This window comes from Megalopta genalis, chromosome 3 (genome assembly GCF_051020955.1).
Source record: "Megalopta genalis isolate 19385.01 chromosome 3, iyMegGena1_principal, whole genome shotgun sequence".
Lineage (NCBI taxonomy): Eukaryota > Metazoa > Arthropoda > Insecta > Hymenoptera > Halictidae > Megalopta > Megalopta genalis.
Window position 1 is genome coordinate 34,388,143 of NC_135015.1, and position 26,807 is coordinate 34,414,949.

A 26,807-nucleotide genomic window follows, 5' to 3' on the forward strand; every position below is an offset into this window, starting at 1 on the left:
TTGATATAGCTTCGAGTGGAATAGGTGTACTGCTCGATAAGAGATCGAGAAATTAATGGACATCTGATTGGCCCTCGATCGCGTTCTCTATCTTGCTCGCATCTTCGTCCCGTTTATGCCGAAGCTCGGCTGGGCCTGTTATGGCAACGAGTTCGATTCGAGCAGTGACTACAAAGCGGAACAATTATCTGTCGATCTTTGTTCGCAATTTATTAATTTTTCATTCGCGACGTTCCTGTCTGCTCGTTGCAGCCGGCTTGTCTCGTCGCGAATGCCAACGTATTACTACGCGCGGCGCATACGGTTTATCGCCGGCAATAAAATTCAAAGTGTTCCAGGAACTGTTCTAAACGATTCAACCGCGACCGAAGGGCCACGGGTTCTACGAAATTCAATTTCTTCGCGCGTGTAGAACAAGCAAACACGCCGCGCAGGAATTTATTGACGAGTTTCTACGTTCCTCGCGAAGTTGTACTTCAATTTCTGAGAGAGTTTCGTTGGATGTCGTTTCGAAATAGAGTTTATGCTTAAGGGGGGGAAACAATGGCCGGAGAGACGAAATGAAAATATAATAGCGCTCTACGCGGCGAGAGCCTTGCAAGAGATTCTCAAATAAATATACTCTCGGAATGCCGTGAGACTCGGATGTGAAAAAGAATTGTCATGAATCGAGGGATATCCTTCCAGCGTCTCTGCTTCGAAGCAACGCGCGGCGGGTCGAATCGCGATTCTACCGACTAAGAATTCAATTTTCCACGATTTTTCTTATTGCTTAGCTTATAGTTCGCTCGAGATACTAAATACCTGTAAACGTATAAATTAAGTTTTTCGCGACAGAATGAGCTTTTTACATAGCCTGATGTAATACAAAAATGTTGCTGAATGCAATTGTCTTAGCATTCGTCGCTCCATACTTTTCTGTTCGATAAACGATATATGAAAAATGTATAAAATAATATAGAAATGTCATAATATATATATATAGATGTATATATAACAAAATATATGCAAAATGTATACAATATCTATATAATTCATAAATGATAAATATGATGCATCCAATAGTTCGATTCAAAAAAATGTTCGAAGTTGAAAATTAAAAATTGAAAAAAGCTAAAAGTCATAACAATCGACGCTTTCCTCTTGCAAAAATACCAGGACAGCTAACACCAAAAGCTGCATCTGAAGGGTATGATTTTTTATTTGCTAGAATCGGCGCAACGATGCAATTTCATGTGCAACGGTGCAATTTTAAAACGATACAGAGCCGCTTCGTTGCAGTGGACAATTAATGAATCTTGATAACAATATCAAGATAAAATCCCGCTTGATCTTCGTATTTCCCTAAGAAAGGGTCGCGTTAAAGAATGATAATAATACATCGCGCCGATTCTGCCACCATATGTAACGTCGCCTTTAAAAAAAAGAAAGAACATACTTCTGACGGAAACAGGAAGACACGGAACGCTTCGCAGAATCTGAATCGAAAGGTAGACCAAAGCTGGAATTGCGTTCTCTCCCAAAGAATGATTTATATTCAATGAAATCGTGCTCGACACCTGTTGAAGGATCAATTAAACCGCGCACCGCGGGATAGCTTGTCCTTTTTCACACGAAGTTGCGTCGCCGTGCTCGGAGAACGATCGAAATTGCGCAGACGGGGGGCGGGGCGGGGGCGAAAGTTTTTCGAAAAAGCGTCGATAAAGTTGATAGAGGATCATCCATTAAAGTCGTAACGCTGTTAAAGCTCCCGGATTTCCGGCACGAGCCGAGCTCGAGCTCGAGTGCAGCGTCGTGCTCGATTTTTACATATTTCTCCGCGGGAGAAGTTCCAGATACACCACAATATCGGGCGAGTACGGTTCCCAAGATTGTTGGCAATCATTGCTTTGAAGTAAGGTTTCCGCGTTGGCAACGGTTCAAGCAATCGGGGCGAACGAAATATTATTACAGCGACCGCGGCTCCCGTTGGACTCCCCGTTAAAGCGAGCGATAGAAATTTTTTTAACGAAAAATAAAGCGGCGACGAGCACCGGAAGCTTCGATTACGAAAGTAATCGAAACGATCGAAATATTTCGCGTGAATCGCGACGACGGTGTCCGACGATTACGTTATTCCGGAATATATCGAACGGTTGGCGAAAAAAAAATTGATCGAGCGCACCGCGCACAAAACGCTCGATTATTTACGGAAATTTATCCGTCCGATAACAGCAGATTTTTCTCCGATATTGTCTCAAGGCGAGACAAAACGAACGTTCGTAACTAGGACGGCATTATTGCGTTATCGATGTCTCTATTTCAGTTACAACGACGATACGCGTTTCATTCTCTATTACGGGATTACATCGCTCGCGAACGTCGAATAATATTGCTTTCTTTTTTTTGTCCGTTGTTGCGCAATTTCCGCGGTGAATTCAATGCACAAATAACACGATAAATTATGAAATGTTAAATTAGCACGGCATTATCGCGGGCAAATGGACAAGGGAGAATTAACAGTCATAACGCTGTTAGCAACTTCAATTATGCATTCAATTATTCGACGGAATTTTGTTTGCGTTATTGCGGAATAATATATATATATTTCTTTTCTATTTATTTATTTCTTCTTTATTTATTTTCTATTTTCTTCTATATCTATTTATATATTCCTTTCGCACAGAAGTTTCCACGATTATTGCGACACTTGCGACAATATTACAATTTAAAAGAGACTGCACAATAATATATTTTACGCACGGGAGCTTACAAAAGTCTGCGCACTATTATTATTCTTTTCTTTCTTTCTTTTCTTTTTTTTTATTATTATTATTCTGTTAAATGTACTCTTTCCTTTCTGTAAAATTTCGAAATTTCTTTCTACTGTGCAATTACAAACGGAGCACGCTTGGTTCGTTCGAAGCATAAATCATGATTTGACGAAGTATCATCGTTCTAGTATACATCGTTCTATAGTATTTTCGAAGGGTTAAACAAATTCGAAAGTATCCTTTACGAAATATAGAATCGTCGTGCCAACAATTATGGGACACCCTCTATATAAAATTCAGCAGGTGTTCGTCGAGTTTAGCGACTACGAAAGAACTATATACCGGCGTATTGCCCCGACACTATGGTATCGATCAGCGAGGAAACAGGTCGTTAGAATGATCGGGAGCACCACTAAAATAAATGGTAGTAGGTGGAACGAAACACCGTCAACGTAATTAGTCTCGTTTCTCGGGCGACGGCGGCCAAGTGCCTACGCGAGCAGATACATAAGCTAAACTATCCCCTGTAAAATCGAACCTCTGTCTCGACGAGGTCTCGTATACTATAAACGACAGCTGTTTCGTTCCAACGGAGGCGATAGCCATTCCAGAGGTCCGATGTTTCCTTCTCATCACCGCGTAACCGGCATAACGCTATTGAATACACCTCGCGTAAGCCGTATCGTCGAACAGATTGTTACAGCGGCTTGTAACAGATAGATTGCCGGAACAACGACTCCCGGAGACGATATTCTATCACGATAAAAGCTGCATGGATCGCATCGACGCGGTCTGCGAAAGTTTCGATCACGGTGATTTCTCTCGGAAATGTTCGGAAGTCGCGATTGAAATCGGCAGATCTGGGAAGACTAAGTCAAGATTATTCGGGCCTTGTGGCTCGTTTTTATAGAAAATAAAAAATAAGCCACGTGACACCATTCGAAGGCAATTCGCAGGCCACGTGACACCATTCGAAGGCAATTTGCAGGCCACGTGACACCATTCGAAGGCAATTCGGAGGCCACGTGACACGATTCGAAGGCAATTCGGAGAACACATGACACGATTCGAAGGCAATTCGGAAATCACACGCCACGTACTTTGTAGCTCTCTTTGTATCGACCTAGCAATAAATTACATAAGCGTAGAATTAGCACATGGAAATTCACAGCATCCCGAAATTTGGCATTTCCGGGAGAAATTGCTGCAATTCGACGGCGAGAATATCAGATCAAAATCGTAGAATATTTTTATCAGTGCCACTGTATTGCATTTTATTTTCTCATAAATCTCGTAAATGCATAAAGACCCGCGGTCTAATTATAATACATCGAGTATAAATTAACTATAAATTAACTGCCGGCACGCACCTGTTCACAAGCGTTAAATTTCACAATGATTATACAAGCGTATCATTTATTAACGCAGATCATATCACAAGATGACGATACAGAGTAACTCCAGCGAATTATTTTCATCGATCCGAATTATTATTTAATATCCGCCCATTCGAATTGGCAAATTGGCGCTTTAAAGAATCACGCCGAATACATCGCCGGTGGAAAATATCGTCGGCGACGTGTCAAAACGTGCGCTAGAAAAATATTTTCTCCCGCGTCGCGAAGTTAAGTAGACCTCAATAGCGTTCTCGATGCAAATGCACAATTCCTGGCCGAACTAAAAGTCATTTACATGAACGTGATGATATTTACTATGAGTGCGAGCTAGCACTGCAACGCTGGACTACGTCCAGAATTTCCTTTGCGAAAGTTTCGTTGCACGGAACTTTCTGAAACTGCATCGCGTCATTAAGAAGCTGCAGGACATCGCTTATCGAACTGTGAACAATTCCCATGAATTTTTTGTCGGTGGACAAGAAGCACTACTGACTGGATTCGCTGCGATGCTTATGAACTGGAGCCTGCCCGCGCACATAATATTCCGGAACGAATCTTCTGTGTCCGTGGGAATCGTGTCGGAACGGCTCGATGCAATTTCACGGCGCGACGGGCCGGGATCTACGAAAATAGTATTAATGTAAAAAGCGCGCGGAACTTTCGGAGATTTTGAAAATACTTAAAGACTTAAGAGATTATATCAACTCGGCGGAACCTTGAAACTGTTGAGCCGTCCGCGGTCTCCGAAAAGTCTGGAAGAATGTAAAAAAATTCGAGCGTCTTGAAACTTCATCCCTCGGACGTTTCGGTGGGAAGCGACGCTGTGCTGAAAATCTTCGGAAAAGAATCGCAACAGAGCCTCTTCTATTTCGTTTCCCGACACAGTTCGTCCATTCGTTTATTATTCTAAAGTGCGATAATATTTATTACACGCTCGCTTCAATCAGGATTTTTGTATTATTAATTTTCTAATGAGTCGCGCGACTCGTATGCAGGAAATGCACTTTTGTGGTACATTGTACATAAAGAAAATCGTCGAATCTTTCGAGCAGTGTCACTATATTGCATCTTATTTTTTCTCATTTTTTAAAATCTCATATTTATGATTATTTTACGTGCGATCAGACTGCTAAGAGTATCTCGATTATGCTCGAACGCGCCACATCCTAGCCGGCAACGGGCTTAAAACGAAGTGATCGCGTCGCGAATAGAATTCTTCGATTCACGAGAGAGAGAGAGAGAGAGAGAGAGAGAGAGAGAGAGACCGGGGCAAGCGCTTTGAAAATAAATTCTGCAGTCGTACAGAAATTCTCCTCGAAATTCCTGGGGGCGCGTCGGCGCGGAGACTCGCAATTAAATATTAATGGACTCCGAGGGAACCCCGCTCGGATGCACTTTCATAATCGAATGCATTTCCATATCGTTTCTTTCTTAACTATTACAGCCGTGATTCGATCGTTCGCCCGTTCTCCTTCGCTTAACACCCGCGCGCGTAGCACTCTAATCGGATGACGGGGACAGGCTTTCTCGCGCCCGTGCCAGACCGATAAGGGAGAATGTCGCGAAGAAAGGTAAAACATGTAATCGCGATCGGATGTTATCGTTGATCGAATACGGGGGCTGCGCGTCGCCGGGCTAGCAACGGAGCCACGTGGGAAATTTTCGGAGGCATAAGATGGGAATTGTTAGGATGTCCCGACCTGACCTGGATAATCTGCTTTCTGCGCCTGACGCGAAGGTGTCCACTCCGTCGGGAAGCTCGTCCACTTCGGCGCGCCCTTTTCCCTTACGTCATGCTCGCGGCGCTGCTGATACGAGGTAAGAGGGATCAGAAACGTTTTCAAAGTAACAGGAAATTCTCCCGTCGATGCGGTCCGTCCAGTTTTTCTTTCTTTCTGATACTTTCAGGTGCTCCCCGCCGCTCTGAAATGCAAAGGAAAGCTATTTTTCCTTTTTCACGAATGTTGCATCAACCCTTCGCGCTCGATCGGCTCGAAATAACGTTTAAATTGTCGTTTCGCATTATTTGCTTATATTTAAAAAAATAAAATATTGAAAGCGATCTTTTTATAAGATCGAAATACCCGCGGCTCGGAGAAAATATTTTTCATTTGAAGCTAACATGGCTTCGAGTGCGAAGGGTAAACAATTCAGCTACCGGAAGCCTGTAAATAGTTTAGCCGCCGACCGGGTCGTGGCTAATTCAATTACATTGCAATTCAATTTCGCGATTTAATTATCTTTCCGCTATCCAAGTATCTAAAATTTTGTAGTCATCTCGGTACAGGAACAACACATTTTTATTGGCTTGAAAGATTTCACAGTAACTTGTTGTCTCTGAAATAATCTCAATTATTTTCTTTTAGATAATTTGCTTTTAGAGAGTGTCGATGGGTTAATATGCGAGCAATTTATTATAAAGTGCTCGACTTCTCATCGTCGATTTTTAAGGAGACGTTGAATAATGTCGACGGATAAATTGTTGACAGATCTTTTAACGACTACTTTATTAATCTTAAAGGAACTCATTCAATTATATTCATCTAAATAATTTATTGGATTATGGATCCGAATTGTTATCGCTATCATAGTTACGATTTCAGGAGGGCTATTAGAAAACTGCCAGTGTTAAAATAAATAAATTATATTATAAATTTTATATTATACATTAATATATATAATATATAATATAGATTATATTGTGTAATATATATTATAAATAAGCCATAAATTAAATTATAGTATTGATTTTCACTTATCTTCTTTATTTGTACTGGTTCAACTGCAATAATTGATGGAGCTTCATTTTTATGAAATTATTTTGCCGGCCCGACGGAATAAAATAAAAAAAATAAATAAAAATCGATTCGAGTAATATAAAAATAATGTTCCTCGTTGTCACATCATAGATAATGCATAACGCATTGACAGAATAGTATTCGCGTCTCCTAAACGAAATATATTTTTGTCAATTTCAAGGGAATTCATCAAACATGATTGCGACCGAATCGCAAAAATATTAAAGTTACATTCGGGCGCAATAAAGCAGTGTTTCCCGTTGTGGAAGTCGTTGCTCACGCATCAACTATTTTTCGGAAAATATTGCGATCTGTTAATGTTCAGTTTATTAATGTCCTGTTGTAACAGGGCCGTTTAATAAACAAACGGCCGGTTTACGCGCAATATAGACATTGCATTTGCGAATACGAAATCGAAATGAAAATTGCATTGTCCGTCCCGGGAAAATATAAAATTCGCGTTCACGTGTGTCGCGGTATCTATGGATTATCATCGGGTTAACTGTTCCGAAAGCATTGATAATACAGTCTCCCGGTTAATAACACGAGGCACTTTGCATTTACGCTATTGAATTAATCACAATTTTGTTTCGTTAATTTTTAATCGAATTTCGTTCAGCTTGAAATGACAAACATGGCCTCGCATTGAAAGGGTTACAGTCACAAGGATACATCAGACCTTAAAATCCAGAAAGACTGTCTTAAAGTAGAGGTTTCAAGCTTCAATTTAAAAGCAAAGTCATCGCGCTACGATGATTTTTCGCGGAGTTATCGTCAGTCGAATTCGACGAATATTTATCGAAAATTTGTCTATGCTAAAAATACTTTTTAGCAGATTTTAAATCGTTACGATCGCGTCACGTACAATTACTATTTCGATCTTTGTTCTGTTTGAATAAAGAAATGAAGTACGAACGCTGAAATTTCTTTAAAATGTTTGTCACTCGTTGCATTTAGCATGCAAAAGCCCGACGAGACGCGATAAAACGGAGAAGGCCTGTACGCCATTTCGAGTTGAATAAATCCGCGAAAAAAAGAAAAAAGGAAATGGGCTATTTCGATTTGTGATTCGTAGAAGAACCGAGCGAAAAATTAGTGTAAATTGTTCCGCGAATGTGCCGAGTTCGGTTGAAACATACGGGATTAGTCCCGATTTTTCCACAGCGTGTGCAGAATTCACCGTAGATTTCGCGCGGCGGCGAGAGCTGCAGCTTCCGATTCTCAAATTGTTCTAGCCCCTATTTTTCAGCTCCCGCGGGAGCCATCGACCCCGGGATCCCCTGATTTCTCTCGGTATGGTCACTTGAAAAATAAAGTTCATCAATAGGCGGTCGGCGGAGCGAACGGTCTGAAAATCAGGATTATCCAACCGTATCGTATTATTCTCCGTGAAACCTTCGAGATAGCAGAAAGATCTCCTTCCAATCGATTGCATTATTTCGCCGGCTCTCAAGCATGTTTCGATATTACGCATTAGGTATGGATTGCTTCTCACTTATCGTGAAGTTGAATTTCGTACGATCGAACGTCGCATCGCCGAACGAAACACTTACGCGTGGCTGGCATTTCGTTTAATAAATGAAAAGAATGTTTCGTAGCGGTAGACAATTGTTTCAGAGTCTGGACGACACGATAAAAAAATGTTGTTGACACTAGATTTACGGAAAAAATAACGGGTCGCAATTTCTTAATGTTACTTAAAATATTGCAAATGTTAAAGTAAGAAAGAATAAATGTCAGGATAAATGTGTCTTGTTGTTACTGTCATAAACTAATATAAAACAGCTGTTTTTCGTGCTCCGTAAATCTAGCGTTAGAAATATAGAGGATGTAATAGACATTTCAATATCTTGTATAATATTTACTTTGTTACAAAGTTATATTGTAAATAGACTGTGGATATTTTTATAAAAATTAGCAATCGTTCGGATGGATACGAAGATCTTTTAATAATTATTTTGAACGTTTAGTCCACTGCTTTGAATTGCACTAATTGATAATAAATGCATAAAATTTTATAACAAATATCATCATCCTGCACTATAAGAAGACAAATTTTCTGTTTATTCTACGTTTGTCTAAGTTTCCCACATTTCTGCAGGTAAAATCCGTTTCTCTCTAGTTAATTAGCGTATGTTACAATTACAATTTTACATTCGCTCGATCTTGATTCCTGAATTCGAGTGGTTGCATCAAAAGCGAACGCTTTTCGAGTTTTCGCAAGAAAAATAAGAAAAATCATGGGAACTGCACGCGCGCGGATTTAACATAGAATTTCTTGATTAATATTGAAATCTGGCACGAAACTTTTCCTGAAAAGCCAATATTTCAATGATATTCGCGGCCCCTTAGTCGAAGCTCTTAAGTGACGTGAATCATTGAAGCAACACGTACCCTCATTCAAACTTCAGCAAAGAACTATTCAAGAAGCCGGCAGGACGGCAGCCTGAATAGACCCTAAATAAAACCTCGATACAGGTGTCACGCCGGAGGGTGCCGAGTAGGGTCCTCTCTAGTTCATCACCCCCGATTGGTCAACACTGGGACAAGCTAATGTATGGGCTGATGCTGCCTCTCAAGTATTTTACTTCCCTCGGCATCGAATGCGGCTCGCTGATAACGCTCTCTAGCTGTAATAATTACAGCAACAGTTCGCTGTTCTATTTAAAAAATTAAAAAAAAAAATTATTAAATTATATCATTTCATACCAAATGGTACATGGATACTGATATGTCTTTAAATGTATTATATATAAGGAAAAAATATTTAATCACTGTATCCATAAATTGTTATTTAGAATTTAAGGCTTTGAGTGCCTTTTTTTTAAATATTATTATTTAGACATATCTCAGTTTTGAATTAGGGCAGCGAATTGTTATACAGACGAGTTTCTAAGAATTCCTACAATCGAGATTATAACTTTTTGTCATAGAAATATGATTAAGTATGTCTTACAATCATTTGTAATTATTAGGTTATGGATTTTATGCATTTAAGACAGAAATCAGAAGACGAATTACAAAACTGCGAAAATATTTAAGGTGTTTAAAAATACTGTTGCGTCGTTACCAACTTCTTAAAATTATTTCGCAAAGAAATTAATGTGTACGTTGTGCTCCTGTATCTTGTACTTGTAACCCAAATAATTTAATAATTTTGCATAAACATCTGCAGTCAATTAATTGCAGCCATCAATGTTCGTTAACATATTTTCAGAAGAATCGCAGAATCTTGTTGCACCGTTCTCAATTTATCAAGACTATTAAAAATGGCGAAGTGTACCTCCGTTCGACTCACGTCCCATAGAAGCGATGCGGACAATTTGCATTTCGCATAAAACTTCGCAGCCTGGCGATAACACTTTGCAGTTTCGACCGCGAAGGTGGCGGTCCGCGGGTCTCAGGAACGCGGCCGAACAGCTCGACCGCATCGCGGACGAAAACACATCCGTAACGAGGGAATTTCTGGGGAACGAATTAACCATGCCGAGTTTCTAATGATGTAATTCCCAGCACAATGCTTCAGCTACGGCTTCCGGGCTCGCTGCCGGCGGTATTTTCGACAGTGAACGCGTGCACGCGATGCAGACGCGATGCACCCGCGGCGAGCACACGCTCGAAAACCGCCGCGGCGCGGCGGTCCGATAATTCATTTCGGCCGATCTCGTCGTCGGGCGTAAGGTAAACCGGCTTTGTCGGTGTACATCGGTGCCGGTATGCCGCTTTTGAGCTGTGTTCGACGAGCATACTCGTCACGGAGAAGCGGCAGCGTTTTGTGTCACGACGAGTATACTCGTCGTAAAAAGTGGTGACCATTGGCTATTTAAATTGTAATTTTGGTGAAAACGGAAACGTATTCTCAAATTTCGAGATGTTTAGAATATTTTGAGGCGAATCCTACACGAAGTTGTTTGCATTGTTATAAAAATAAGATGAAAAAAGAGTCGCGAAATTGGTTCTCTACAGCAGCAATCGTTTATCGTGCATACAGTATATATTAATATTAAGCGAATAAGTAAATATATTGGTAATAAAATTGTTAATTTTATAAAATGAAACTGTCTAACCGTCCAACTGTGGTTAAGGGGTTGGATCTTCAAAAAATCGAATCTTTCATCTCGGTCTCAAATAATCTTCAAACATCAAGCTTCAAAAATAAACCAGAAAAATTGACATCAACCAAACGTTTACTTTCCATCTGCCGTCGTTGTACGATTAATTTCCGAACGCGTCGAAGCCTCCCAACCCCTGAAAAAGGGTTGAACCGCGCACCGGTTCGCGTCCACGTTCTCGAAATATTGCTGAAAGTAGTAATTAGCATTATTATCCGGGTCCGAGGTCCCCGTTCGCGGCGATACGATTCGCAGCACGTTGCATCGCGCCCGCTTGTAGAAATTATATCATCAGCGGGAGCGAACGCGCGCGCGCGCGCGCGCGTTGTGCAAGTCGAATGAACAAACGCCCCGGGAACATAATTCGTCGCCCGGCGGCACCGTCTGGCCAACTTTTACTAGTGGCCATTAATCGTTCTTCCTCGTCACCTAACTGCCGTCGCCGTTCCTCTTATCGCCGCACGCGTTTTATATTAACGTGAAAGCACGTCCCGCGGCGCTCGTGCTGGCGCTACCCCCGTGCCACGTACACACGCGACTGTTAAACTGCGACGTCGTTCGACGGCTGACGGCGAGACGGGGTTGCGTCGCGAAACCTGCGCCCTGATACCCAGGCCTTATCCGGCGCCGACGTTTGCGAAATATTAATACGCGGCTTAGGTCGGTGACTCGCGCGCGTAAACGGCTCGCGGATGCGAGCAATCACGGCGAACCAGCGAGACAACTATTGCGGCACAACGATGACGCAGACGCGCCGGATAATTTTCGGGCTTTCAGTCGGCGCCGCAGACGACCCGTTTCTCGATCGTTCGTATACCCCCGATGTTTGTTATTGCCGCGGATCTTTCTGCCATATTTATTTGAAGTTTATCTAAAATTTATATAGTAAAAATTATTCGAATTAATTCTTTTTAACATGTATTGGTATTTATTGTATTAAATGCATCGCGTATCTTCTTATAAAATATGAGAAAAACGCCGCGTTAATTGTTCACATATATTATATTATTTAGTATATTTTTTATATGTAACTAGCTAAATATTATATATATATATATATATTATATATTTATTATAATATTATATATTATAAGCTATATAATAATATAATATTATAATATTATATAATATATAATAATATATAATATAATATAATATAATATATTTAAATATATAATATTTTTTTGTTATCTGGATTGTTATTTGGATAAATTTGTATTCCGTCTGACATTTATTCGTCAGGATCCAATTAAATTCCAATTCGTTGAGTCTTTATCTCTCATCCGTCGTCCTAACGAAATTTTGCCGAATTCCACCGATGCATTCTGGGCGTATTACCGTGCGACAGGTCCGATTTGTTAATCGAAACGAAGCCGTCTGCGCGGTGCTCGCACGGTTAGAAAATCCTTACCTTCGGGTCTCGTGCTAGCTGAAATGTGCCCAATGAGCGATGCAGTTGCGGAGCGTTGCCCTTTAAAGCCACGCTGTCCAGGCTTTACCCGCGAGTAAAACGGTCTTCGCCTAATCTACTTCCGTCGCCAGGGAAACCAAGTCGCTAAACATAAGGCCATCCGCCGCGCTATTCCGGTCGTATGGCGACGCGTACCGACTTCCTTGTCTCTTATTACTATTATTGTCCTTTATCATCGATAAAGCACGACGATACCCGGTCACGGGTGCGCGCACCGCGTCTTCGGGGCATAAGCGACGATGCTCGAGGACTCAGAGAGTGGCCCGGGAAAAGTGTCTCGGGCGTCTCTGCACTCGAGGACGAAGTTTTATCCAACTTCGTTCCGCTGATCTTTTAAACCTTTGCACTTCTTCGTTCTTAAAGATAATGCAGTGCTGACATATCGTCGAGCGTACAAGGCGAAAGCATCGATCATCATTTTATTGGGAAAATGAAGCTTTAATTGCCTTTTTCTTTAAACTTCGTTATGTAGACGTGCGGTAAATTTTGCCGAATTTTCTTTCAGCTTGTAAACGAAAATGGACGATTTGAGAAGAGGAGACACGATTATTCGAGCCTCGCATCTTGTTCTTATAATTGTTCTATATCTTTTTATAATTATATCTTCTTCTCCTAAATTCTCCATTTTTGTTTCCAAGCTGTAGGAAAATTGGGGAGGACTTACTGTATTTCGTTATCGAATTAGAGCAGCGGTCTTTTCGTTCGTTTTCATCCCTTGATTTCGATAAAGGGACAATCTGCTTCGATTTTAGAAGAATATCATTTCAATTTGGTAGATTGTAAAATCGTATGTGCAAGGTAACGGTTGAATTCGTGTTACGATTGCAAGATGATTGGATATTGCATAATTTCGGTTGATTTGTCGCGCGTGTTTGCGCAAGAACAATCGCCGCTTCGAAACAGTGAAATAATTTAAAGCGAGTGGATTCAGGCTCCTCGAATTTCGCACTTTAAGCTGGCCTACGTAACGAATCTAATTAATATTTCGTTCGGAGCGTGATTCGGCTCCTGGAATGGTTCTCCGCGAGTGACGATTAGTCGGTTTAGCGCAAGCAAAGCAAAACTACGGATATAGAGGGAGGGAGAGAGAAAGAGAGAGCGAGAGAGAGAGAGAGGAGGGTGGGAAGGTAGAAAGCGGCCATGATAGGAAGAGCGCCCTGCTGCTAGAAATACCACGAACCATTTACACTCGGTTATTGTAACCCCGAGACCAAGAGACAATTCTTCCGACCTACGGTATTTATACTTTCGACAATTGTTTTCATTTCGTGCTTCTTCTTTCTTCATTTCTTATTTCGAGCAATTTCAATCTCTCCCGAGATTATTTTGCACATCGCATCGTACGTACAAAACGTTGCCGAGAGCTTACATATTTTTACAACATTTCAGCCAGATATAGTTCGTGGCTTTTCAGAAACAATCGCACTGCGCCACGAACAGATTTATATTATGGTTTTACATTACCATTACAGTGGGTTTACAAAGTGTAACAACGCCGTGCACGACAATGGCAGAGAGTATCGCATTTTGCGTAATTTTCTGACGGGGTTGGTTCCGCTGGTTTTCGAATAACGGGCATTGCCATGGTACGTGGTCGATGTCCTGTCTTTCACGACCCCACATCGGCATTTTGGGGTCGTTTGCAATGCCTGTTCGAGCGATCGAGAACGCCATGTTGTAGATCCGCGTCTGTTTATCCTGTCGTTGCGCGACGCTTCGAACGATTTATTAAACGCAGAGAAATCGGACGATATGAAAATTACGTTGAAAAATGTCGCAGCGAGTCGTAGCGGCGCCTTACTTACGGTCGTCGTTCGACCGCCAAAGGGTTAAATCCGGGTCCGGTTTTAGAAAGCGAAATTACACCCCGACCGATTCCTGCGAGGGAACACAATTTTTTCGCAAAGCCTGATTTACCGGCGAAAATTTCCTTTCGAACTTTGCTACGCGAAACCGCAACCCACTTTTGCCCGGCCGTACCTCACAACGAAATTCACGCGTTAGCGAACTACTTAAAAATGTTATAACTCGAAGACTTTATTTAATTTAGCAAATGGATTAAGGAGATTTATGCAAATACCCGTTTCCCGTCGTTGTACATTAAGAAAGCGAGTGCCACGTAGAATTTTACTTCTCGTCGACGATAATTAATTACGGCATCGTTAAATATGGAAGTTTACTGTTATTAAAATGTATTAGTTTATTAAGTATGGATGTTATTCGGTCCTTCAAAATTGGAATGAAATTCTAATCTCTTGTCATCGATATTTAAGTATTCGAGTAAATTTAGGTGCACGATGAACATCAATTTTCTGTCTCTTTTAAGAAATCATCGCGATCGAAAAATATCTGATCGCAGTAACTGCGAAGAAAATTTTACGTCAGGGTTATCAACCTACCAAGCTAAAAACTATAAATCTACCGAGGTCTAAAAGCGATTAATAAAAATTGCCTCTTGTAAGACTTACAATATTTTTTTCACAATTTTTACAGTAGTAATAGGGCAGTAGTGGAGCCGATTACTGCAAAAGGTGACTGTGCCTTTGGGCACACATTTTCAGGCATAATTGACTTGATATTCATCGAATAAGATACATATAAATTTTCTTATCCTTTAATTTAATTTATCCTTCAAATACAAAAAGTCTCGACCGATAATTTATCTCAATTTATCTCGATAAACACGAAGTTAACCCTTTGCATTTGAAATAGATTTTGCAAAGATCGAGATCTCGTTACACAGAGTCGAATCGGAAGAAAAAACATCATGAACTGACAAATAAAAGATTTTGCGCTTTTAATTATGCAAATTAAAAGGAAATATTAATTAAAAAGAGACGCTACCCCTTGACATAAATATATTGCGTCGCCGATACAACGACATCCGAGTACAATGCATTAATTAAGCCAGGAAATGAACCAGGGGCACAGCAATTGGTCAAGGTTAGGCAACAGTAACGGGCTCCGCTGCCTAACAAATCAACCTTCTCCGAGTCGCAGAAACGGAACGCGTCGACGGTTCGTGGGAAAGGTCGAACGTACGAACCAGGGTTGAAGGGTTGCAGATGGCGTATAGGCTGTCTGCGCGGCGAAGGAGGAGGCGGAGGAGGAGGAGGAGTAGGAGTAGGAGAAAGGGCGCGGTTGACGTCGAAAACGAGAAAAAGGCCCCGTATTTTGCCCGTTGTGTATAAACTTTAAAGCGCGCCGTTGTTCTTTGTACGGCGTTATTCCGCGCGAGAGGAAGAGCCACGCAGGAATTTTTCGTGCTACCGAACCGGCTGAGAAGGCGGCATTCAAGTGGCCCGTAGAACCGGAACGCCGGTTTCTCTGTTCGTCAAAAGAGCTGCGGGCGAGAATGCGCTCGCAAGTAGCCAGACGATCGTTCCGTGTTACTTTTGCATCGCCTCTCGTCTCTTCGCCTCGAGGCTCGTATATCATGGAAAGAGTTATGGTTTGCCGTCCCACTGAAATCCACACCTTTCTTCTCGTCCTCGTCTTTCCTTCCCCTCCCCCTGCTCCCGCTCTTTTTTTCTTCCTTCGAATGAGAGAGCATGGAGAGAGAGAGACAGAGAGAGGAAGAGAGAGAGAGAGAGAGAGAGAGAAGGAGAGAATAAACGAGCGAGACGGAGACGAGCGAGCGACGGCGCGAGCTCCGGGGGTGGAAGAAAGGCGGATAGAACGGGGTGGCGGCGGCTGGCCACCGGGAAAAGGGAGCGAAAGAGCCTTTGTTTTTTACATGCTCCTCTGTCCTCCCTGCAGCCAGCACGTTGAAGGGTAATTAAGACGGACTGCGTCGAAAAAAGAAAAAAAAAGAAAAAACGAAAGAGAAAAAAAAAGAAGGACGCCGGTGCCGGGCACGGTGGCGGGTAGTACGGCGGGGAGGGGCGGCGGTCGCGGCGGTGCGGGGGTTGCAAAAAAAAATTGTAAAAAGGAGAAAGGGTAACGAGAAACCCCGGCGGGCGAGCATCGAATCCCGTAGTAACACGGTCGGTCGTTACTTTTTACGATACACAGTTCGCAGGCGTGCAGGCGATAAACACCGCCATATTGGAGCTGCGACCAGATTTACGAAAACACGAGAGCTACGTGGTGCCCGGGATATGCGTCACTTGGCTCTGGCTCCTCGGTCTACCGATGCCGTTCGACGCCCGGTATTTACCTGTTCGCGCGCTTGATGGACTGGAAACACCGCTTCTTGGCCGATACTATTGATCGGTATCGGCGAGGTCGGCGTGCCGGCTTGCTGTTACGGCTGCAACAAATTCCTGCGTAACATTGCCGAAATGCAAATGCGGTTCGGCTGTTTACCGCGCGGTTATTGGTGGCTCAGCTGGCCCGTGCTCGCGCCTATCACCTGTCTGCTAAGTGGATCGCAGTCGTCGCATCCACCATGGCCCCGGGGGCCTTAACAAGCGCCTTCTGTCGGGGCGCCTTCTCGCGCCCGTGTCTGTCTTCTCGCAGCCGCGTCTTTCGGATACGATCGGCCCAACTATGCGCCGAGTTATTCGCTGATTATTAAGCATCTCGCGAGGCATCGCGCGCGGCCGGATGCTGGACAGCGTCTACGCGATGACTGCGGATGTTCCCGTCGTGTCGGGAACACTGGAATGATATTTTGGCTGATCCGTTGGAGAACCGGCATTCTCAAGCAGGCGGGGTCGGTTCTACGCGGTTTCGACGTTTGTACCTTTGGCGGGCAACCGTTCTTTGAAATTAGACGGTTCGGTCGAATTCATAGCGTTCCGTGGACGTTGCGATGGTGGCACGATGTATACGGAGAAGGTGATTTTCTGTGGGGTGGTTTCTGATGTTCTACGAGGATACGGTGTTGGTTTGGTAGAGTATTATTTTATTTGTAGCATCGATTTGAACTTGACTAAGGAAGCGGAGCTGATTACTGTTAACTTAATTTTAATTTAATGTTGAAAAGTGGCCGGAAATATGAACTGAAAAGGTTACAGAATATTAGAATATTCTCAATAAGTGAAATGCGTGTTTTCGAGCGTAATTAACTTTCTATTTATCGAATAAGATATATTCAATGTCCGTTGTTCTTTATTTTGTTTAATTTTGCAGGTAATATATTTGACATTCAATCTTTACTATTATCTAAAGAACGCAAAAATTTAATACGTCTTCTTCGATAAATATAAAATCAATTACACTCGAATACACGCATATCAGGCATTGGGAATAATAGAGGATAATTCTGTAAGTTTCTCTAGTTTCTATTTTCGACCAATTTGACTGCTCCAGTTACTATAATTTATAGGTTGAAGTGATCATATGGATAATATAAATCGTAGAGTTGGTGTAACAAGATTTATGGGCACACTTAACACGAGAAAATCGATAGCACAGTCGTCTCGAAGCTAACCTGATTCGTACAGATTGATATCTGTTCCCTGATACTCCAGAAAGCTTCCGAACGTATCTACATATATAGTGGATATTCATTTTTCAAAGTTCGCAAATTTAGAGGCCACGCGGGCGTCCTTGCGTAATTGATTTGATAAATGAAAGTTCGTAGTATAATTAGCCGGGGCAGCTTAATTCCACAAGGCATTATTACAAGCATACATAAAGTAGAAGCCGTTAAGTAAATTTTCCTTAAAGTGCTCTCTAACATGATCGAATTTCAAACTACTTTTTCCCCCCGATAGAAACTTTTCGGAAAGGTAACTCTCACTGCCTGCCTGAATCGTGAACGGGGAAGAAAACGTGCAATATACGCGCCGCACGCAACGCTGTAACGCAAGCTTTGTAATAGCGGCGTGTTAAACGCTCGGGACAAAAAATCCGCTCGTGTAACATTTTCAAGCAAAACATTTTCGAGGAAAAGGATCGGCCGCTGCGCCATGTTAATCGCAATCACGATCGAACTCATTCAGAACTCATTCTCTCTCGGGGGACGTGGTAAGACTGCTGTTAATTACGGTAATTTCGCGATCAACGATCTTTGTTTTATACAATCTGTACGAGTACAATTTTGTACGAAATCCTATTTTAAGCACGGTAATTATTCCGAACCTAATAGGACAGCGGAGCCGGCTACCTCGGTGTGACCAATTGCTGCGCCTTTGCTTTGTTTTCGGGTGTAATTGACTTTCTATTTATCGAATAAGGGATGCTAAATCTTTTTTTATCTTTCATTCTGTTTATTTTTTAGTAAAAGAATGTGATAAACAAACAGTTACTTAAATTGTAGTTCTAAATTCAACGCGAAATTAATTAAGGGCACAGCAATTGGTCATCCCACAGTTATCACCTTCACGATCCTGTTGTATTATATTTTATTTAAAACGTTTTTTACTATCTATGATGATTTCGTGATGCGGAAAACTTCTGTGAGATGGCTCAATTACATACGAAACACTTTGATCAACAATTCGAAATAGATTTTGCAAATAGATCGCATTAATTAACAAGAATGTTCTTATCTGAAATTCGATTTAATGAAATCGGCGAGCGAAAGAAATTGTTTAAACGCTTAAATACCAAATTTACGGAAGCCCCGTGAAAATGACGGCTACATCTATAATATAACACAAGTATAATAATATAGAATATAATTATTACAAAATAATATATAATAATATGTTAATTTACGATTATTCAGTTGTATTTAATACACGTTGCTTGCGGCAAATATTACAACACCTATCGCACGCGCGCGAAGATCGGAATAAACGTCACATCGTCGCTAAATTCCGAACTAACATAAAATTCCAGTGCTCCGCAAATCTATCGTTAATCGGCCACAAACACGATCATTAACGATTCGAAGTTTCTCGCAGCGCGTCGGCCGAATCGAAGACCCCTCGTCGGTCGTGTTTGTTCGGAGCGTTCGATCAGGGAGCGCGTGAAATCGGCCGATCACAATTATATGTGCAATCAAGCCCTCGCCGACTGATCAAACAGTCCCGGTGCCCGGTGTTCGGGAACCCGCCGATTCTGCTCGAAGCCGTTTTTTTTAACGGTGCCCGTTCCGCGGTTAAGACGACAATCCTCCCGCCTTCCGGAGTGTTTCCAGTGACGGCATTATCTCGCGGTTTCGCTTCCGGGTCCGCGGGTATTTAACGCGATGCTCGTATTCCCGCTATTGATTTTCCGTTTGTTTTAGTCTCTTTATCCGGCCGCCGGTCGCGCTTTTTTCCCCGCCCCCCCTCCGGCCCCACCGGCTTTCCTGCATCTCGTTTAGTAAATGACCTCGCACTCGGCGCGCCAGCCCATCTGCCGCGCGCGGGGTGGCGCGCGCTCGCGCGCCCTCGCAACCCTCGGCGGTCGTGCGAGTGCCGCGCGGGGCCATTGAAAAAAATCGTAGCCTAAATAATTATGTTCCATTGCGCGCACTTCACTCTTAACAAACGCGAATTTGCGGGAATCTGGATCACCGAGCAGGGGCGGGAGGGGGGGGGGAGGGAGAGCCGCGGGGAGGAAGCCGAGGGCAGCCGAGCCGAGCAGGGCGAAGAGCCGAGTAATGATCCTCACTCACGGTGTGCCTTTGCAATTTTCATCATTACGAGCGGGTCTTGCTTGCCGGCGAAGATTTTCGATCCGTCGTTATCCAGGCCCTCTGTAGTAACACACTTTACCGATCCGTCCCTCCCACTCGATCTCTGTCCTCCGACGGTCGAGGGTCCGAGCAGCTAGACTACGGCTAGGTCGGCCTGATCGATCGACTATTTTATTAAGCGCGACATTTTCGACACTGGTTACTTTGGTACGCCCCCGCCTACCCAGCCGAAGCACCTCGCTGATTCCTTTTGTCTCGGGTCTCCCGCGATCCTCGAGTATTTTTGACCCAATTCGATTTCTCCTGCGAACAACCCTTTGCCCACCGACCGTCCAGACAGATCCGGGAATCCTTTTATTTGTTTCTGCAAGTGACGGAGGCGAGACGATTTCGTATTTTCGTCGAAACTCTTCCCGACGCGCGATCTCATTAATCGATTAATCAATATTCCGTCGCTCTTCGTTCGAACGTTTTAGCCGTCGATTCGCCACTTCGCTGGATATTTTTAAGCATTCGGACGTGTCACGTGTCTTTTGCCTTGTAAGAAAACTTAGAATATTCTTCACGATTCGCGGAGTTTTAGATGTGATTCTATTTATTTGTTCTCATTTATTCAAAGTAAGCTGCCGAAACGATGCGTATTTTATTCTTCGAGGATGTGAAATTAACGATTAATGTGTTTGGAAGCGAGATATCGACTTCTAATTAGGGAAACGATGTTCCTCGATGCTCAGATTGTATTCTCGAATTTTTGGGCCTCGATGGTGTCGACAGTTATCGAGTGACAATTGTTTGAAAATTGTAATACGTACGTGCTTTGTGTAGGAAGTGTGACAGCGGAGGGTTAAAAATGATTTTGTCATTGTAAAAATCTAATTAAATTGAAATTAGCTATTTCATTAATCTCATTTTATTGGACGATCGGTTTGATAGGGTTGAGCAGTTCGATGATCGTTGTTGAAAGCTAACATTCAATAATTTTATTATTTTAAAATTCTAATTAAATTGAAATTAACTATCTCATTTTATTGGACGATCGGTTTGATAGGGTTAAGCAGTTCGATGATCGTTGTTGAATGCTAGAATATATTTTGTCAGATAAAACAAGGCTTGGTGTATTTTTAAACTTTTATTTCGAGCTTCGGTGTTCATAAATACAAGTTATTGTCAAAATTGGATCGCCGCTGGGAATGTTGATGTAACAAATTGTTGCACCGACACTAACGATCACATTAGATTATCCTTCCCACTATTTCTGCGATATCACGTTAACGATAATGCGGTTTCGCTTCCCTTAACAATAAATCCAAGACTGAAAATCTGTTTCTGCAGGATGCATAGAGCGTGCATAAATACAGGGTATTACAGAAATGGTAACATTGTTCGGTACACGGAGTTTTTCGACTACGGCTGGTACACCGTGTCTGACCATAATTCACTGTTTCTACTTAGAGTCGTCAGTCGTCGGAACGCCGCAACGCGATCGAAATTACTGTTCTCGTCTGTATTATAACGTCTGTTAATATGCGATCGAGTAAAAGAACGTGGCGTGCATTGTTGATAAGAAAAATGATTTGAACAAAGACGATTTTTAATCTTGCATCTCGGAGCATTGTATTTAACGCTAGATTTACGGAGCACGAAAAACAGCTGTTTTACATTAGTTTATAAAAGTAACAATAGGACACTTATTCTGATTTTTAACAAGTGTATTATTGTAACATATAAATAGCAATAGTATAAAATAAATGGTAATAAATAAAATTAATTAGAAATAAATAGTGACAGTATAAATATACAGTAATATATAAATTGAATAAATAACTCGTAAATCTCTAATCTTTAATCTTTACGATACGAATAATCGTAAATTAAACAATTAGTGATCCGTCGTTCTGACGAGTTCCGTAAAGATCTATTGCTAAGAGAATTTCGCCGGCTCCTTTCATGCGCTGTATCGATTTATAAGCGAGGATACGCGCGCGTCGCGAATCAAATTTTCAAGTTGAAGCACTTTAAAATTAGAGCCGCGTCTCTGTAAAAATTCCGCGTTCGGACTTCTACGAAAAATTACAGGCCAGCCTCTACACGCATTAACGTGCCGCAAAGAGCATCGGCTATTTGTAGATACCCGTGTTCAATCGCGTTCAAGCACATAAAGTTACCCGAGGCGGTGTTATTTCAGCCGGAAACGAAGCTCATGAATACATTTTATTTTTCAATGTAGCGTCGCTCTTCTTCGAGTTGCGTCGCCGCGGCCGTTTTAGCGACACTCGGTATATATATACACGCATACACACCTATTTTATTTCTTGCGGGCTGCAGATGGCATGTAAAGCGCATAATGCTTGCTCGCGCGCTCTCTTCTTTCTTTTTTTTTCATATCTCGGTGATACCGCGCACGTTCAGCCGGGAACTGCGTGAAAAAATATCAAATCCCTTTCTGCTTGTTGCCTCTCTGTATTAAATTTCTTTCGACAGCGGGGCTTCCTTCGCTGGAATGAAATCGCGCGTCGACCGCGAATATACGTATATTCCTTCGCGGACGACCTATTAAGTAATTATTTATTCCGCGAGGGAACATTATGCCACCATTTTTTCATTTTTGAGAGATCAGAGGTCGTCGAATATTCTGCAAAGAGAGAGAGAGAGAGAGAGAGAGAGAGAGAGAGAGAGAGAGAGAGAGAGAGAGAGAGAGAGAGAAAGAGAGAGAGAGAGAGAAAGAGCGCATTTTTTTGAGTTCCCGATAATATTTACGGTGTCGAATTTACAATTTTGCCACCAATTTTGCCACTTTTTCAATTTTGAGAGATCAGAGGTCGTCGTACTCGAATATTCTGCAAATAGAGAGAGACAGAGAGACAGAGATAGAGAGAGAGAGAGAGAGAGAGAGAGAGAGAGAGAGAGAGAGATGGAAAGGGAGAGAAGGAGAGAGAGAGAGAAAGAGCGCATCTTTTTCGAGTCTCCGATAATATTTACGGTGTCGAATTTACAATTCGGAGGTTTTGCCAGCAATTTCGCAGAATAAGCTGACGATCTTGAATTAATATAATTAATAAGTAACAACGGTGTCGAGAGGGGAGAGAATCAGATTCGATTTTCCGCGGTCAGGATAATTCGAATTTATCCAGGGCAGGCATTTCGGGCCCAGTGTTATAATTCTGTTTTATTTCTGGCGTCGCAATTGCAAATGCGAAACTGCATCGACGCGCAGCGTATCCTTTGTGCTCACGCGTGCTTGGAATGACACTCGCCCGGGGGGGATGATCGCTTTAATGAGGGACAACTGCTGCTCGCATTCTTTTCACTTTCCTACGGTTTTTCTAGAGGGTGATGCATCGCGCAACTCTCATTGCCTGGAATATCTTTTCTCTGCCTCGAGTTGCAAGCCTCGTTCTTTTACTTTCAATAATTCATATATCCATTCCAAGAGACGCACACACACGTATCGCGCGGAACGTTCCCAGTGAAATCTTCCCAGCGAACCGAGATCGAGGAGGACTGGCGAATCAGAAACGATTCCGAAATGTCCACACGGTGTATTCCGAATAATTGCTGTTGATTCAACTTCATCTCGGATGCTTTGATCATCTGGACACCGTTCTCTCGTTCGCGCATTTTTCTCGAACGATTTTTGCAAAACCTTAAGCGCTACCCGGCGCAGCAGAATTCTTGTTAATTAATCGCTTCCTTAATATTGTCCCAGGACGCCTTTAATTATCGTTTCTCGGCGTTCTTTGAAAGTTTCTTTAAAGCGTGGGACGCTTTCCGTAGACAATAATGAAAAAAAGAAAGAAGAAGTGTAAGAGAATGAAAGACGTACAGGCGATTGAAAAATAAGGCAATTATTTATTCCGTAGCGCACGCGTGAAAATGCAATTGTAACTTCTCCTAAGCTCGGAGAATTCAACTTTTCGGTCCAATTTATCGGACGAACTTTTAATTGACCGTTAATTATTAAATCCCCTCCGTATTTTCGTCCAATCATGTTCGCGTATGTGATCGATCTGTTCCAAATGTTCGCCCGAAATTTTCAATTTTCATCGTTGTTTTCGTATACTTACAGATCAACCTCGCCGGGAAATTCATCGGTCAAGCATTATAGTAATGTCTCCCTAACTGACGCTCAGATTGTCCACAAAAATGGACAATTTGGAAAGAGGAGATACGATTACTTGAGCCCCGCAACTCGTTCTTATAGTTGTTGACAATTCCTAACTATAAAAACGAACCGCAAGACTCGGATAATCGTATCTCCTCTATCGTATCTGTCCATTTTTATGGACAATCTCAGCGTCAATTACAGAGACATTACTGTAACTCGAAAAGCATTAATTCGGTTCGTTGACCGCAAATTCGTTAAAAACAATTCGAACGCAATCATGTTACACTTCTATAGCCTCGTTACATAATAACTATAATTGCAAATACTCTGTACGACCGCGGTTTTTCGATGGAAAGCACGGATAAAACAGAATATCCGCCAAAAAATGCCGCCAAAGGTAGAACTGCCTGCTTGTAGCTAATCCTTTTCTTCCAGAGATGTCCGAGAACTGTGTCGATTAAATATTCATCAGATAATCATCCGAATGAATTCTTCCCAATCCAATATTTTATTCGGATAAAAACGATTCATTGTTCGTCATAAATTATTCCATCTATTCGTTCGAACAAAGATCGTGAAATTATGCGAACAATAACGCGAATAATCATCGATCGTGCTCGTTATTACGCGATTTCGTAAGAACATGTTCGTACGAATTCAGGGTTGCATTCCATTTTCTTCGAACCAAGTATTTTCGGTGCGAATTCCTGCCCGAATCTCGATTCCCATTGAGCTCGCGTTTCGGTCACGATACATCGAATGAAATCGCATTCGTCAGCCTTTGTCTCTGCCACTCGAATTTCGGCCATTCATCGAATTAACAGACTTCCGGCGGACGAAGCGTCGGCGATCGACCAGTCCCCATAGAATTCAGATTAATTTCTCGCAAAGCGGTCGCTCGACTTTCTCGAGAATCGGCAGTCGGCGACAGGCCCGGCCATCGATCTTCGAAAACGTTAACTTGTTTTTCGCGCCGGCACACGTGACAGCGGCCAGTAATAACCATGGAAAACCGGCGAAAGTACAGGTGGGCCGGTTAATGGTCCCCTTCACCCCGGCTCTTTTTACTCGTCCCGCGAAAAGGGACGTCGCTCGAACCCCTGTCACGTTCCACTTTGGCGATCGCCGCTCGTATCGAAATAAATGATCGCGTCACTCGATCGGCAAACTCCTTCCGCCGCGCGTCCATTACCGGACCGCGCGCGCGCGCGCGCCGACTGATTTCGAACAACTGATCTAATCGATAACATAATTTCTGTTCCGCGCACCGCTCGAATCGATCGCCGAGGGAAAAAGAACCGCGGCCCCGCTCGATCACGTTCTGCTTTTTGCCGCGGCCCGGCCAGAAAAATAACGGAAACCGGCCGGGCCGGGCCGGGCTTTGTTTCGCGGCCAATCGAGCGTGATCTCCGGCTGAGTTATCGCGCCGCGCTCGCCCTCCGACAAGTTTCCGCGCGTGTTGCGGTCATCGGTCATCCAATTTTCATAAACAATCCAACTTGGAAATTTTCGATAACGCCACGCGATTGCCTCGCGCGCGTTCATTACGCTTCCTCTTTATCGTTTTTCGGCGATTTCGCCGCGGAACCGGACCGGATGCCGCGGTATCGCGGAACCGCGATTAGGCGAACCGGTGGAACGCTGCTTGTCGACGGGCTGTTCTTTTTTCTTTTTTTAATTTAAAATGCTAAGGGAAATTTTTTGGTTTCTCTTGCGAGATTTATTCAATCGATGTTACAGTATTTGCAATCTATTTTTGCTATTGATGGACGAAATATGCAGTCTATTAATTATCACAAAGAATTTTTAATCGGCCGTTTTTAGATGTTCTAGGCATAAAAGAATTTTGTAGAGATCTGCACAGCAGCGTGTTAATGAAAGTCTCCTCCATTTCCGCCGAGCCAGCATTTACCGGCGTGTAATAATTTCTGTGAAATTGTTATCGAGCTTAATGGTATTTAGAAATTATTACATTTGTACGCCGGATATAATATTATATATTGTAGATATCACGGATATTACCTTCTCTGGTAATTGTATTTTACGCGTATTTTATTAAATCGCTCAGGAAATAGCAATGTTGCATTGACACCCAAAAATTTGAGAATATAATTCGAACGTTCTAGAACACCGTCAATTACTAATTTAATTCTTTCCTCGACAACGTCGCTTTTTCAAGAAAAAATGTGAGACACCTTGACTTTTATTAAATCGCTCAGGAAATAGCAATGTTGCATTGACACCCAAAAATTTGAGAATACAATTCGAACGTTCTAGAACACCGTTAATTACTAATTTAATTCTTTCCTCGACAACGTCGCTTTTTCAAGAAAAAATGTGAGACACTTTGACTTTTATTAAATCGCTGTGGAAGTAGCAATGCTGCATCGACACCCAAAAAATTGAGAATATAATTCGAACGTTCTAGAACACCGTCAATTACTAATTTAATTCTTTCCTCGACAACGTCGCTTTTTCAAGAAAAAATGTGAGACACCTTGACTTTTATTAAATCGCTCATGAAATAGCAATGTTGCATTGACACCCAAAAATTTGAGAATATAATTCGAACGTTCTAGAACACCGTCAATTACTAATTTAATTCTTTCCTCGACAACGTCGCTTTTTCAAGAAAAAATGTGAGACATTTTGACT

At 42.3% G+C, this 26,807-nt stretch overlaps 1 pseudogene; it reads left to right on the plus strand.

The window, feature by feature from the left end:
• The first annotated feature begins 97 nt into the window (after positions 1 to 97).
• LOC117229555 (sodium- and chloride-dependent glycine transporter 2-like) overlaps positions 98 to 26,807 on the plus strand; it is a 28,042-nt pseudogene continuing 1,332 nt past the window's right edge.